This window comes from Diadema setosum, chromosome 2 (genome assembly GCF_964275005.1).
Source record: "Diadema setosum chromosome 2, eeDiaSeto1, whole genome shotgun sequence".
Lineage (NCBI taxonomy): Eukaryota > Metazoa > Echinodermata > Echinoidea > Diadematoida > Diadematidae > Diadema > Diadema setosum.
The window spans coordinates 42434594-42446860 of NC_092686.1; positions in this window are offsets into that span (position 1 = coordinate 42434594).

A 12267-nucleotide genomic window follows, 5' to 3' on the forward strand; every position below is an offset into this window, starting at 1 on the left:
TGAACATAACGTTCATATTTCGCTAATATAACATCATAAACACGTGCCAAAACAATGTAGCCTAAATTTCACGTTATAATACGTCATAAATACGTGACGTGATAAATACGTTGCAAAACAAGCTGATATAACTCTACAAAACTATAATTCGTAGGCCTAATTATATGACGTCATAAAGACGTCACAAAACTGACGTGAACATAACGTTCACATGTCGTTAATATAACGTCATAAATACGTCGCAAATCAACGTAAATTTAACGTTATGATACGTCATTGATATGACGTGATAAACACGTTGCAAAAAAACTGATATAACTATAAAACTCTATAATTCGTAGGCCTAATTATATGACGTCACAAAGACGTCGCAAAACTGACGTGAACATAACGTTCACATGTCGCTAATATAACGTCATAAATACGTCCCAAAACAATGTAGCCTAAATTTCACGTTATAATACGTCATTAATATGACGTGATAAATGCATTGCAAAGCAACGGTAATTTTACTTCACTTATGCGTCGTAAATACGACGTGAATAATACGTCACAAAATTAACTTGAATTTTACGTCTTTAGTTCGTCGCTAATATGACGTCATAAATACGTCGCAAAACTGAAGAAAATTTCACGTTAATACGTCGCTCATATGACGTCATAAATGCGTTGTAAAACAAAGTATATATTACGGTATTAAGACGTCATTTAAATAACGCTATGAATACGTTGCAAACCAACGTAGATTGCGTCATTAATACGTGTTTATGACGTAAAAATTACGTCGCAAAATTGACGTAAATTTTACGTCATCAATATGTCACCAATATTAGGTAATAAATACGTCGCAAAACTGACGTAACACATCAGGAGGTCCATAACATGACGTGATAAATTCGTTTCAAAGAGACGTTGAAATCACGTCATTTTCTGGTCATTTTCAGACTTGCGACAACTTTGACCATGTAGTTGCGACCAAATTGAGACGTCTTTTTGACCTCCGTCTGCTAGCTGGGATGTTCATAAAGTTTGTTCCATCCCTTTCTGCCAATTCAACCGCTCATATGACTACTTTAGTATTAGTGATATATGTTTTTCCTAACCAATTTCTGTGCATTTTCTGCACGCATCCTAATGCATCCAGGCTGTAGAAATCGACTACTTTTGCTGATCTGAGATACAACGTCAAACGTTGAAATAGATGAATTTACAGGTCTGAAACCTAAAGTAAGGGGAAGTCCTAACTAAAGATAACTTCTTTAAAAAAAAAAAAAAAAAAAAAAAACCTTGGCAAATAGGAAAATATTATTAGTTAAAGATTGAGGAAAACTCTAATTTTCAACAAATTATAATCGATCAAGAAAATCAGGCAATCTATGACGTTTCCAGCGACTTCCTATACAAGAGAATAGAAAAGAAAGTACATGTATGCAAAATTTCATATTCTAACGTAAAGGCATCATTTACCTTTTGCATATGAAACAAAAACCCAGCATTGGTGCTTCAAAGTAGTTCTTAAATGTGCGTTAGGGATAGAAACAACCAATGTAAATATTTGAACCATTATCATCGATGTTATGTATTTTTAGATATACAAAATGTGTACAATAGTTATAATAGAAATGTTTCCAGATTAAACCGTCTACAGTTATGGTTTAGTGAGAAAAATAGTGATATCTCCTTATATTTCATGCTTTATTGAAAACGTTTTATTGATGGTGGGATGTGGAATGACCTACACATGCATCAAAAGTGATATCTTGAACATTTTTTAAATCACTGTTCTCAACGGTAAACAGGACCTTTAAAATACATGTTTGTATTCCATTTTAAATTCATCCTCTTTAGTAATCACTCCAAATATTTTACAAATAACCTCTGTGACATCAGTTCTATTACTTCATCAAAACATCATGGAAAATACATTTCAAATAAATTTCTCAGTGATATCTTTACAAATGCCTACGAAGGAGAAAATTATCAAAATACTTTTCATAAATTAAGTGACGAGCACATCAAAACACCACTTTTCTGCGGGGGAGGGGGGCAGAATGAATTTTTGAACACTGTGTAGGTGATTAATTCCTAGTGGAGCACATCTTGGTTTCGAACCAATGTTGGCTCAACCTTATACATGCACGTGGTTATGTCGTGCCACGCTGGACTAACCATTCATGTAAACGTCACATGGATGTTGGCACAATGTTTCATTGAATACTGTCATTTCTTTTAACATCTTTAAAACCGTAGATTTTTTTTTTAATGTTATACAAATGCGATCCTATACACTAACCCTTCACAGACAGCTGTTAACGCCATCCTAACAGTTGACTTGCAAATTACTATATCATACCATGGAGCTACTTGGTAGCTCCATGATCATACACTATCTCAGCTGTTGTAAAACAAAAACAAAAGAACAATCGTATGGATGTAATTTATACGGTTTTGTCAAAAAACATACACTTACATTTTTGTACGTTCACACACGTATACACATATACACGCACACACACGCACGTAAATAGCCTTCGAGATTTTTATATATACAATCACTTATTTAGACGTAAAGATGTATTAATTTATATTGTTTAAAAGTTTTATATAGTTATTATAAATCTGATACATATTTACACACTTGTGTATGTTAATGCACACCACACCCAACACAACGTTGATTTATACAGATTAATATTTCTTTAATGTTATATATTTCTGACAATGACATTCATTGTATTGCTGTATATCTCTTGTGTGTTTATCATGTCTATGTGTCCATGTTAAACGTGTGCTCTGTATATTGTATGTGTCGATGTAACTTGTATGCATGCTAACAAAACAAATTTCCAGAAACGGACAATAAAATCGAATTGAATTGAATTGAAATGAAATTTCTTTTACCTCACGGCCTATGTATACATCAATATATCAATCAGCACTATTATCCTACCCCCCTCCCCCCCTCCCAAAAAAAAAAAAAATCATTCGTGGCTTGTCAACGGACACCACCTGACGCTCACTCCACTTTCGAGGCTGCCGCGTAAGGCAGCCCATAAATAATCTGAACACAAGTGATCGCTGTCAGTGAAAGTGACCAGTGATTTGTAACTTAGCTTGAAAAAGGCACCCTCCCGTGTACCAGGGAGGTGAGAGAATTTTAGTCTCACCTCCCTGCTAATATACAAGCAAGGCGAGTCACCTCCCTGCTTATGTTGTACACGATATACCGAGTGCCGAGTTTTGTAAAATGATATACTGTACTTGCTATAAATGGCTTGCTCATGTGAAACGTCTTCGAATAAAGCTCCAATATACCATGTACGACTTGTGTCCTCACTTCTCATTTTCCTCTGGAACTTCGATTAATGGGAACGTGTTACTGTTGAGTGTGTACTTGCAGTGCGAACAGAATAATACACACAAAAAAAAACTTAAAAAAATGATATTCTTCATTAGAATTTCATCGATATCAGGCCCATGTTTACAATGAAATTAATTTGAACAAAAATAAGCAGCTGAATCTCTTGTGCTTTTAAATCGTATTTTTCTTACACACAGTACAATATAGGCCTACAGTGTATATAACCATGCGTAGCGTATTACTTGACATAGAATTCTGCATGAATATCTCAGAAAAGGCTTTCTGATTACTAACGAACAAGCCAATCCATATCTGCCTTACGCACACACTTGTGCTGCTGAATCACCTTCTTTTTAAAACACACACACACACACATACACACACACACGCACACACACACACACACCTACACACAAACCCGTTGTTATGTTTGAAGGGCGTGCCATTCACATTCGAATCTGATTCTGTGTTAGCAGACGACCATGCCACTGGTATATGTGTACATACTGTACAGCAGTACAGTAAGAAGTCCAAGCGCATGCGTACAAAACCAGCCAAGTACACTGATAGTCTTTGCTCAAGTGACACAATTGGCAATTTCGACGCGTTAGGGTTACGGAAAAAAAAAATCGCGTCCGGCTCGCGTGTGTCTGCCTGGTTCTGTCCACAGCTGGGCGTGGGATTACTCGACGACTCAAAGACTGGGCGGTATCCGCCTCCGGATACGTCCTCGGACAAGTCCGGATACTCAGTGCCTGGATACGGACGGAGCTTCTCGGTCCCTTTTGCTTTTTTTGAGTGACGGCCAGCGGTGTCTACGGGGATTGCACCAAGCGACGCAGCCGAATTAAATGCAGTGATGCTCAGGCCCTGTTCTTGGCTTGTCAACCCGTCTGCGCACCTTCTCGCCAGCAAGCCTCAAATGCAACTGTTCACTCTCACTGCTCACTCACTTCACACTCACACCCTAACCATACATTCCTGTCACATACTATTCAAATCATATTTAAATTATTATTCCAAAATATTTGTCTACATCTCACCAGCTCCCTCTATTGACACCAAAACAGAATATACTATATCATCAATGTCAGATTCATTTTGACATTGTCATTCAATAATATGTTGTGAATATTTCATTTTCCTATTGTTTTTTTAAAGAAAAGAAAACAAAATTTTCACAAGTGAGCACCAGATCGCTGAATTTCAGGTCTGAAAATGCAAAATCTTCCTCGTGTGGGAGAGGGATACACCCCCCCCCCCCCCATACACACCCTTCCCCCGTTCGGTCGTTCCGCTCCCTCTCACAGATATTTCCAAAAAAAAAATACTTTTAAGGTCTGATTTTCCGCCGAAAGTCGTCTGACAAGCAAAAAAAAAAGCAACAAGAACAAAAAGTCTTTATGTTGTTGCTGCCACTTTTCTCCCACTTTATATTTCATGCAAAAGAGTAAAGCATCCGATCCCTGTAAAGTGTGTGTGTGTGTGTGTGTGAGGGGGGGGAGGGGGGCACAAAGCTTCTCCCCCCCAAAAAAAAAAAAAAAAAAGGCTGCGCCTCAGTATGGATTTACGCCGTTGGCTCTCAGTGATTCCGATTGCGATATCGATAGCTATGAATCTCTTCATTGGCAAAAAGTGACGTCAAATATTTGCCAGCCGAAAAATATTCCGAGGCTGACGAGACTCCACATCCACTTTCTTTTCCCGGTAAAATTATTGTAAGTGACGTGAGAAGTTCTCGGTCAATGCTATAGTTGGAGAATTCTATGATAGAATATAACGCATTATACCAATAGCATATATCATTGTCAAATACATCATCTTCACTCTAAAAAACGCAAATGTTGAATCAACATTTCAAAGGGGCCGAGGAGTGACAGCATTTTTTGAAGTGTTGCATCCAACTTTTAAGATAACATTTTAAATGTTGAGTCTAGCAGGAAAACCAACACTTTGAAAATGTTGTCACTCCTCGGCCCTTTTAAATGCTAATTCAACATTTGTGTTTTTAGAGTGTTCTTCTCCTGTCGCATGATGCAATACAATGGGGTAGGTGGGGGGTTTTAGCCTTAAAGGTTGATATCCAAACTGCGGATCCAGTCCAGGGCAGCATCACCTGCCTGAGCAAGCTCCTCAAGCCCATCTGGGAACTTCCGCATGTGGCAGTCTTCCACGATGGCACGCAGAGTTTGATCAGGCGAAACCCCCCCCCCCCCATTTCCCTGTCCTTGCTTTGAGGGTTCGGATGCGGTTTAGGGTGAGCCACTCTTTCCGAGGGAGGTTGAAGCCCTCTGGCTTTGCTGTCGGGTCAGTGATGATGTTGCATGTAACTTGAGTTGTGTGGGAGAAAGCATCAGACCAGCATCTGCGCCATTCACTTTTAGAGTCAAAGTGCTCCAGTGATGGAAGAGACATACAGACTGGCCTGTGGGATTTCAGGCGCATTGATGGGGTGGTTGTGTACGGTAGTCTTTGAAGGGTTGTCGGGAAGTCTCCACAAGATGAAGCACTCCTCCATTGTCTCCAGATCTTTGGTCAGGACTTGGCTGATGTCATCCAAGGACCTTCCCTGAAATGCAAGGGCGAGGTCATCTGCATAAGCAAACTTCCTGTATAAAGTGCTTGGCATGTCACTGAAATATATGGTAAAAAGACGTGGAGATAACCACAGACCCCTGGAGAAGGCCATCATTGAGTGTTCTAACAGAGCTGGTCTGGTTACCAAGAGTGACCCTGAATTTTCGACTGCTGAGGACCGAAGACAAACAGCGCAGAGTAGTCTGGCAATTCAGGATCTTGAACAGTTTCAAAAGGAGACCATGTCGCCACAAAGTGTCGTATGCCGATGAAAGGTCTATGAGCGGTAGACCAGTTTTCAAGCCTCTTTGAAAGCCAGCCTCAATGTTAGTGGTAAGGGCTAGAACTTGGTCGGCACAGCTTCTGCCTGGTCTAAAACCTGCCTGCTCTTTCGGCAGGATATGCTCCACCAAAGGAGAGAGTCTTGGGAGTAGGAGTCGTTCAAACAGCTTCAAATAGCGGGCAGGGTCTTCAAAAGCTTTCCTTGGCATTAGAAGAGCGATAATCTTAGACTCTCTCCATGCCTTAGGAATTGTTCCAGTAGAATGAATGTAGGAGAAGGATGCCAACAATATGCGTCCCTTGCGTGCAAAGCTCTTCAGGAACTTCGGGTAGATGACACCAATTCCAGCCGCTTTGCCTGACTTGGTGGCTTTCAAGCCTATATTCACTTTTGCCAAGGATTAAGGATCACAGAGACCAGTTGCCAGTTGTGAGGATGAATAGGATTCTCTCTGGCCCTTACAAACTTTCTTTCAAGCTGCCTTAGAGGAGGGGACCTTTGAGTTCACGACCAGACAACAGGCAACTTTGTTGGCAGACACCTTAGGAGGCTGGTGCTGAGCCGTAGGGGCTGAACCAAGGCGACGAAGGAGGTTCCAAACCTTTCTGCTGGAGTGAGTGAAATCCAACCCATCCATTGTTTTTTGCTACCTTTGGCGTCTTGCAATGTCATGTGATGCGAGAAGTTCAGTGTCGATGTCGGGGTCTCCTGTAGATCCATAAAGTTCCAACAGTTCTTCAGACTCAGGTTGCCAGCATGGGGTGTAAGCCTTTCGGAAACCTCGAGGGAGGTGGTTCCTTGCCGCGTTTCGGGATACTACAGAAGGTATTATAGTATTCTTCCAGATAGCCTACCTCATCAACTTTTCTGAAATTGCATCGGGGCTTGGTCTTTGAAAGCAAGATTGGAATCTGCAGCCCAATGTGGATCAGGGCTTGGCGGTGTTGGCTGTAGGGGGAAATGAGGGAGAATCTTCCGAGAAGCAAGAATGGGGAGGCCATTAGCTGATCTTGAATATCTCCATCTGCTGGAGTGAGAAGTACCAGGTTGCTTGGCATCGTGAAGAAAGAAGCGGTCGTTGAGAGACGGTCATTCATCCAGAAGTTCGCCATTGGCGTCATTAGTAGAATAGCCCCAGGAAGAGTGACTGCTGAAATCTCCTGCATGTACCTGTGGGTAGCGGAAGATCGGCAGTGCTGGGCAGGCCATGAGGCCCCAGGGGGTTTCTACACATTAGTGAAATGATGTCACCAACCCTGACAGATGGGACAAAAATATCACCGAAACTAGACTCCTGAAGGACAGGAAAATCCTCCAGATCATGCCTAAGGTAGGTGGCATTAGGTAGCAATGCCATATTTTTTCATGGCCAACATAGTCACCTAGCTTAGAGCCAAATGCGCAACTTGGAAGCACAGGACGTGTCTACGATATGCGTCTCTTGGAGAAGAACATCAACATCAAGATCATTGGCGATGCGAGAAATGCAGTCATTCTTTGCTCGAGACATACGTAGGGATTTACGGGTGTGTTGGCCCTGAGAAGGGCCGTTTGGGTTGTTGGCCACGGTCGCCATGGCAAGGATTACACAAGAAAGTGCTAGCTCAAAGTTGTAATCTCGGTACGTAGAGTGCAGAGAACTTGTTCAAAGTTGTATTGAATCGGGTTGATCGCATTAGTAAAGAACAGGGTGGACCACGTGAAGGTTGCAATCTCCCACCCCATTGTTATATACATTATGTAAGTTGTCAATAAATATCCTGAAACACCTGACATAACTTGATGGTTGAATATCTACGAAATATTGACATGAAATAACCACAAACCCATTTGTAACACTTCTGACGTAAATTTAGCAGATGGGGACATCTATTTAATTACAAGATTGGAAGTGAGATTGAAGTATTCCATATCTTTTTATGCAATTGTAAAGTGGTGAAGTAACAAGCCCACTTTACTGTAGAGATTCTAATGGCGGAAGGCTGGAATATAGTAGCTTTCATGCCAAAACATGTAATATAAGTTTATGGAGCAACTTGCCCATTTTACTGTACATAGTGTTTGTAGAACCAGAAAGCTGAAACCTATTCGTTACCAAGATACAATAGCTGCTTGGTACACAGTGATAGTGCCACCACGCAACCTAAAAGTTGAATGAGTTTATGAAACAAAAGAGGTACTGCCACCCTACTTAAATAGTGGATTTAGTGGCAATGACTGGACAGTGACTTAGAGATAGAAAACCACATAAAAGTGGCTGGTATTGTTCTACGTTAATACTTTGAAGTTTGCCACCCTGTGATGCCGTACAAAGAACCAGAGTACAGCACACATGTAAAATGCTTTGTATTAAGTCTCTTTCTCAATCTCCCCCTCTCTCCCCCTATCTCCCTCTCTGCCTCTTTGTCTCTCTCTCTCTCTCTCCCTTACCATTCATGGTCAGTTTTTGTACAAAGTTTTTGTATAAAGTTTCTTTGAGAAGGGTTAGTCAGGAAAGCTTGGGTACGATACCAGAGATAAGTATTATGGGATAGTAGGAACAGGAAAGTATATATAGTATATATTGGAGTTGATACTGGTCAGTCTCTCTCCCCAGGGAGGTGGATTCCCACCTCCCTGCTCTCCTCCACAAGCCCTGTGAAGTGGAATTGCGTGTTCCAGTTTCTCCGAGACCGAGCTGTTATACTTAAATGTTTTAGTGAAGAAACTCAACCTTTTGCATCTATGCACCCAATTCCGTCCCGACATAACTAAGTCATGTCTACTGTACATCAGTTCAAAGTTGTTAAGATGTTTAGAATGATATTTTATGGACGCTTTGCTGTACATTCGAAACGGTCTGTTATCATGTTGGTCGACCTAAGGAAGAGTCAAATGACTACTTAGTGTTTTGAGGACCAGACATGCAGCTTTTAGAATGTGCAGCAATCCCGAAGTAACTTTCATTTGGACGAGGACCCCCCCCCCAACTGTATAGATGTTTCGAATGATATTTTATGGACGCTTTACTGGACATTCGAAACGGTCTGTTATCATGTTGGTCGACCTAAGGAAGAGTCAAATGACTACTTAGTGTTTTGAGGACCAGACATGCAGCTTTTAGAATGTGCAACAATCCCGAAGTAACTTTCATTTGGACATGGACCCCCCCCCCCAACTGTATGTGTGAGTCAACTCAACGCAGAGATGTCTTCAAGTCATCATTCGCGGCTCCTCTTCACTTCATGAACTGAGCGCTCCAACGAGATTCGCCATCAGTTAGCATGTTAAGTCGACCGCGAGAACTGTATTTGTGAGCATTTTGCGCGAAAATTGAATGGTAGTGCATGACCCAATCCCCTTCATTGAATATCAGAGTGGACTTATACATGTGTATGTGAGTACATTCTTATCTCAGTCAATTGTATATGTATAATAACTCTTTTTATTTTGCATGGTTAAAAGAGATCAAACTGACTGCTCTGATGCATGACTTTGAATAAATCTCAACACCAACAAGGTGATTAATGTAATCCAATGTGTACTACATTGTCTTTGTCACTGCTTTGACGCCCACATACTTAGTTTGTTTAATGTTTCTGTGTGATATATCCATTTGGATGAAGTATTCGGGGTGAGAATAAGCCATCCTGACAAGTGACTTTATTCTATACACACATACAATAACACCCCCTTACATAAATCATCCACCCGATTTAGTATAAGGTCACCAATTTGTCAAACAGGAACATCAGGAACAAACAGAATACTCCGTGATACACGATAAGTGGTTGATATTTTCGTATGACTGAGCGACTACTGAAATTTTCAGTTCGGTAACAAAAGCAACTGCAGGTAAGAGTGTGCCCCCCCCCCCCCCCCAAAAAAAAAAAAAAAGAGATGGGCTGAGTATTGCTAATTTTGTGTTGTTGTTGTTGTTCTTGTTGTTTTTTTGCCTTGATTTCACTGGAGTAAATAAAGAAATGTAATTGTCGCCTCTGGAACTTCGAATATTTTTATTTTTGTTTTCATAATCTGTCTCAAACTTGTTCAAATCATATCCTGCTTCCTCTTTACCAATGCGTTTTACACGAGGAGTTCAGATTTCATTCTGTGATTTTCTCACGCCCATTAAATCAGCTCCCTATTGTTTCGCCCACTGGTTGTTCCACTCCAGTTCTGCCCAAATGACGCATCACACCGTGTATATTTTCATACACCTTTTTGTTCCTCCACGCACAAAAATATTTGAAGGCGAACAGTTAAAACGGTAAACATTTGCAGATTGTCATCGATATGGAAGATTAAATCCAAACAAGTATACCGATTACTGCAAATATATGTTCTTTTCGCGAATGTCCTTTCCTTTGTCCTTTGTTTTCATAATCTGTCACAAACTTGTTTAAATCATATCCTGCTTCCTCTTTGCCAATGCGTTTTACACGAGGAGTTCAGATTTCATTCTGTGATTTTCTCACGCCCATTTAATAAGCTCCCCATTGTTTCGCTCACTGGTTGCTCCACTCCAGTTCAGTCCAAATGACGTATCACACCCTGTATATTTTCATACACCCTTTTGTTCCTCCACGCACAAAAATATTTGAAGGCGAACAGTTAAAAACGATAAACAGATATTGTCATCGATATGGAAGATTAAATCCAAACAATTATACCGATTACTGCAAGTGTATGTCCTTTTCGCGAATGTCCTTTCTTTTAGAAAGAAGAATGAAATCGAACATAATCGTTGTATATTTCCAGGGGAACAGAACTAAAATTTAAAGCTGTTTGTAATTGGTCAACACTATTCCTGAAATAAAACACCTTTGGAAACGTTTCATAAAGAATAAAATTTCACAAGCATTTGTGCGTGTAGACCAATGTATGTATGATTTGCTATTCCCTTTATTCCCCCCCCCCCAAAAAAAAAAAAAATACGAAATGCAATGTTTGCGTCATAATTATGTGATGTGAAGTATGCCATAATATCATGAATTCTCATTATCATCACCGTGCGAGACAAGGAATTATCATATAGTTAGACCTATCCTTCATCTGATTGGTACATGTTATTGTAATCGACGTAGTCATCCAGTAAAAACGAGTGAAACCATTTTCCACAGCTTATTTTTACTTGATATATGCGATATTGTAGTTTGACGTAACAAACATTCTTCCCACAAGACAAGGACGACTATACGGAACACAGTTTACATATAGCAATCGGGGGAAATCATGGGAAAGAGGAACAAGTAACAAAGGATTTTTTTTTTCCTCTTTGGGCAGACTTCAAAAGGCATCAGATGAGAGGCAAGACAATGTATTACATAGGATATATTGATAGTCATTTATTCCATTTTTCTGTATGTATCTTACCGTTTAAACGTAATAATGTGCTGGGACACCTTGAAGATTTGTGAAATAGAAGTTGTGAGCAACTGTTTTTGCTATTGTCACTCAATCGCCTCTCCTGCCCCCGTCCCTTAACATCATGCCAAGGTTTAAATACGATTTGTAAAAGCTTCGTTTCATACTCACATATTGAGGAGGCGTATTCATCTTCAAGTATACTCAACGTATCAGCTTCCCTGACGCTTACCATTGCTAACTCCTCCACACCATACTATATTGTTAGATTAATATCAACACGTATAACTGCTCATTAAAAAGACCATCACCTCGTAAACCTCGAAACTGTCTAGGTTCAGAATTCAAATAGACATAACATCCCCGACGTCTGAAACATGCTATCCGATCACTGGAAATAATTAGTGCACATTACAAGTAGTAACTCTTTTGTATATTTTGAGCACATCTGATAATAATGGATATACAAATATTTACCCAGTTAATACCAATATCCTGCGATTGATTTTCAAAGTTTGACCAGTACTTAACTTTATAGTGAAAAAAAAGAAGTCTTCTGATCCGCACAGGAGCTAAGTTCACACCGAAAATACACACATACATCTCTATACTGTTTGTACAATTTGTATCTGCATGTTACTGAACCTTAACAACAAAATCAAACAAAGTAAACATATCAAACGTGCCATTTAAATCGGTA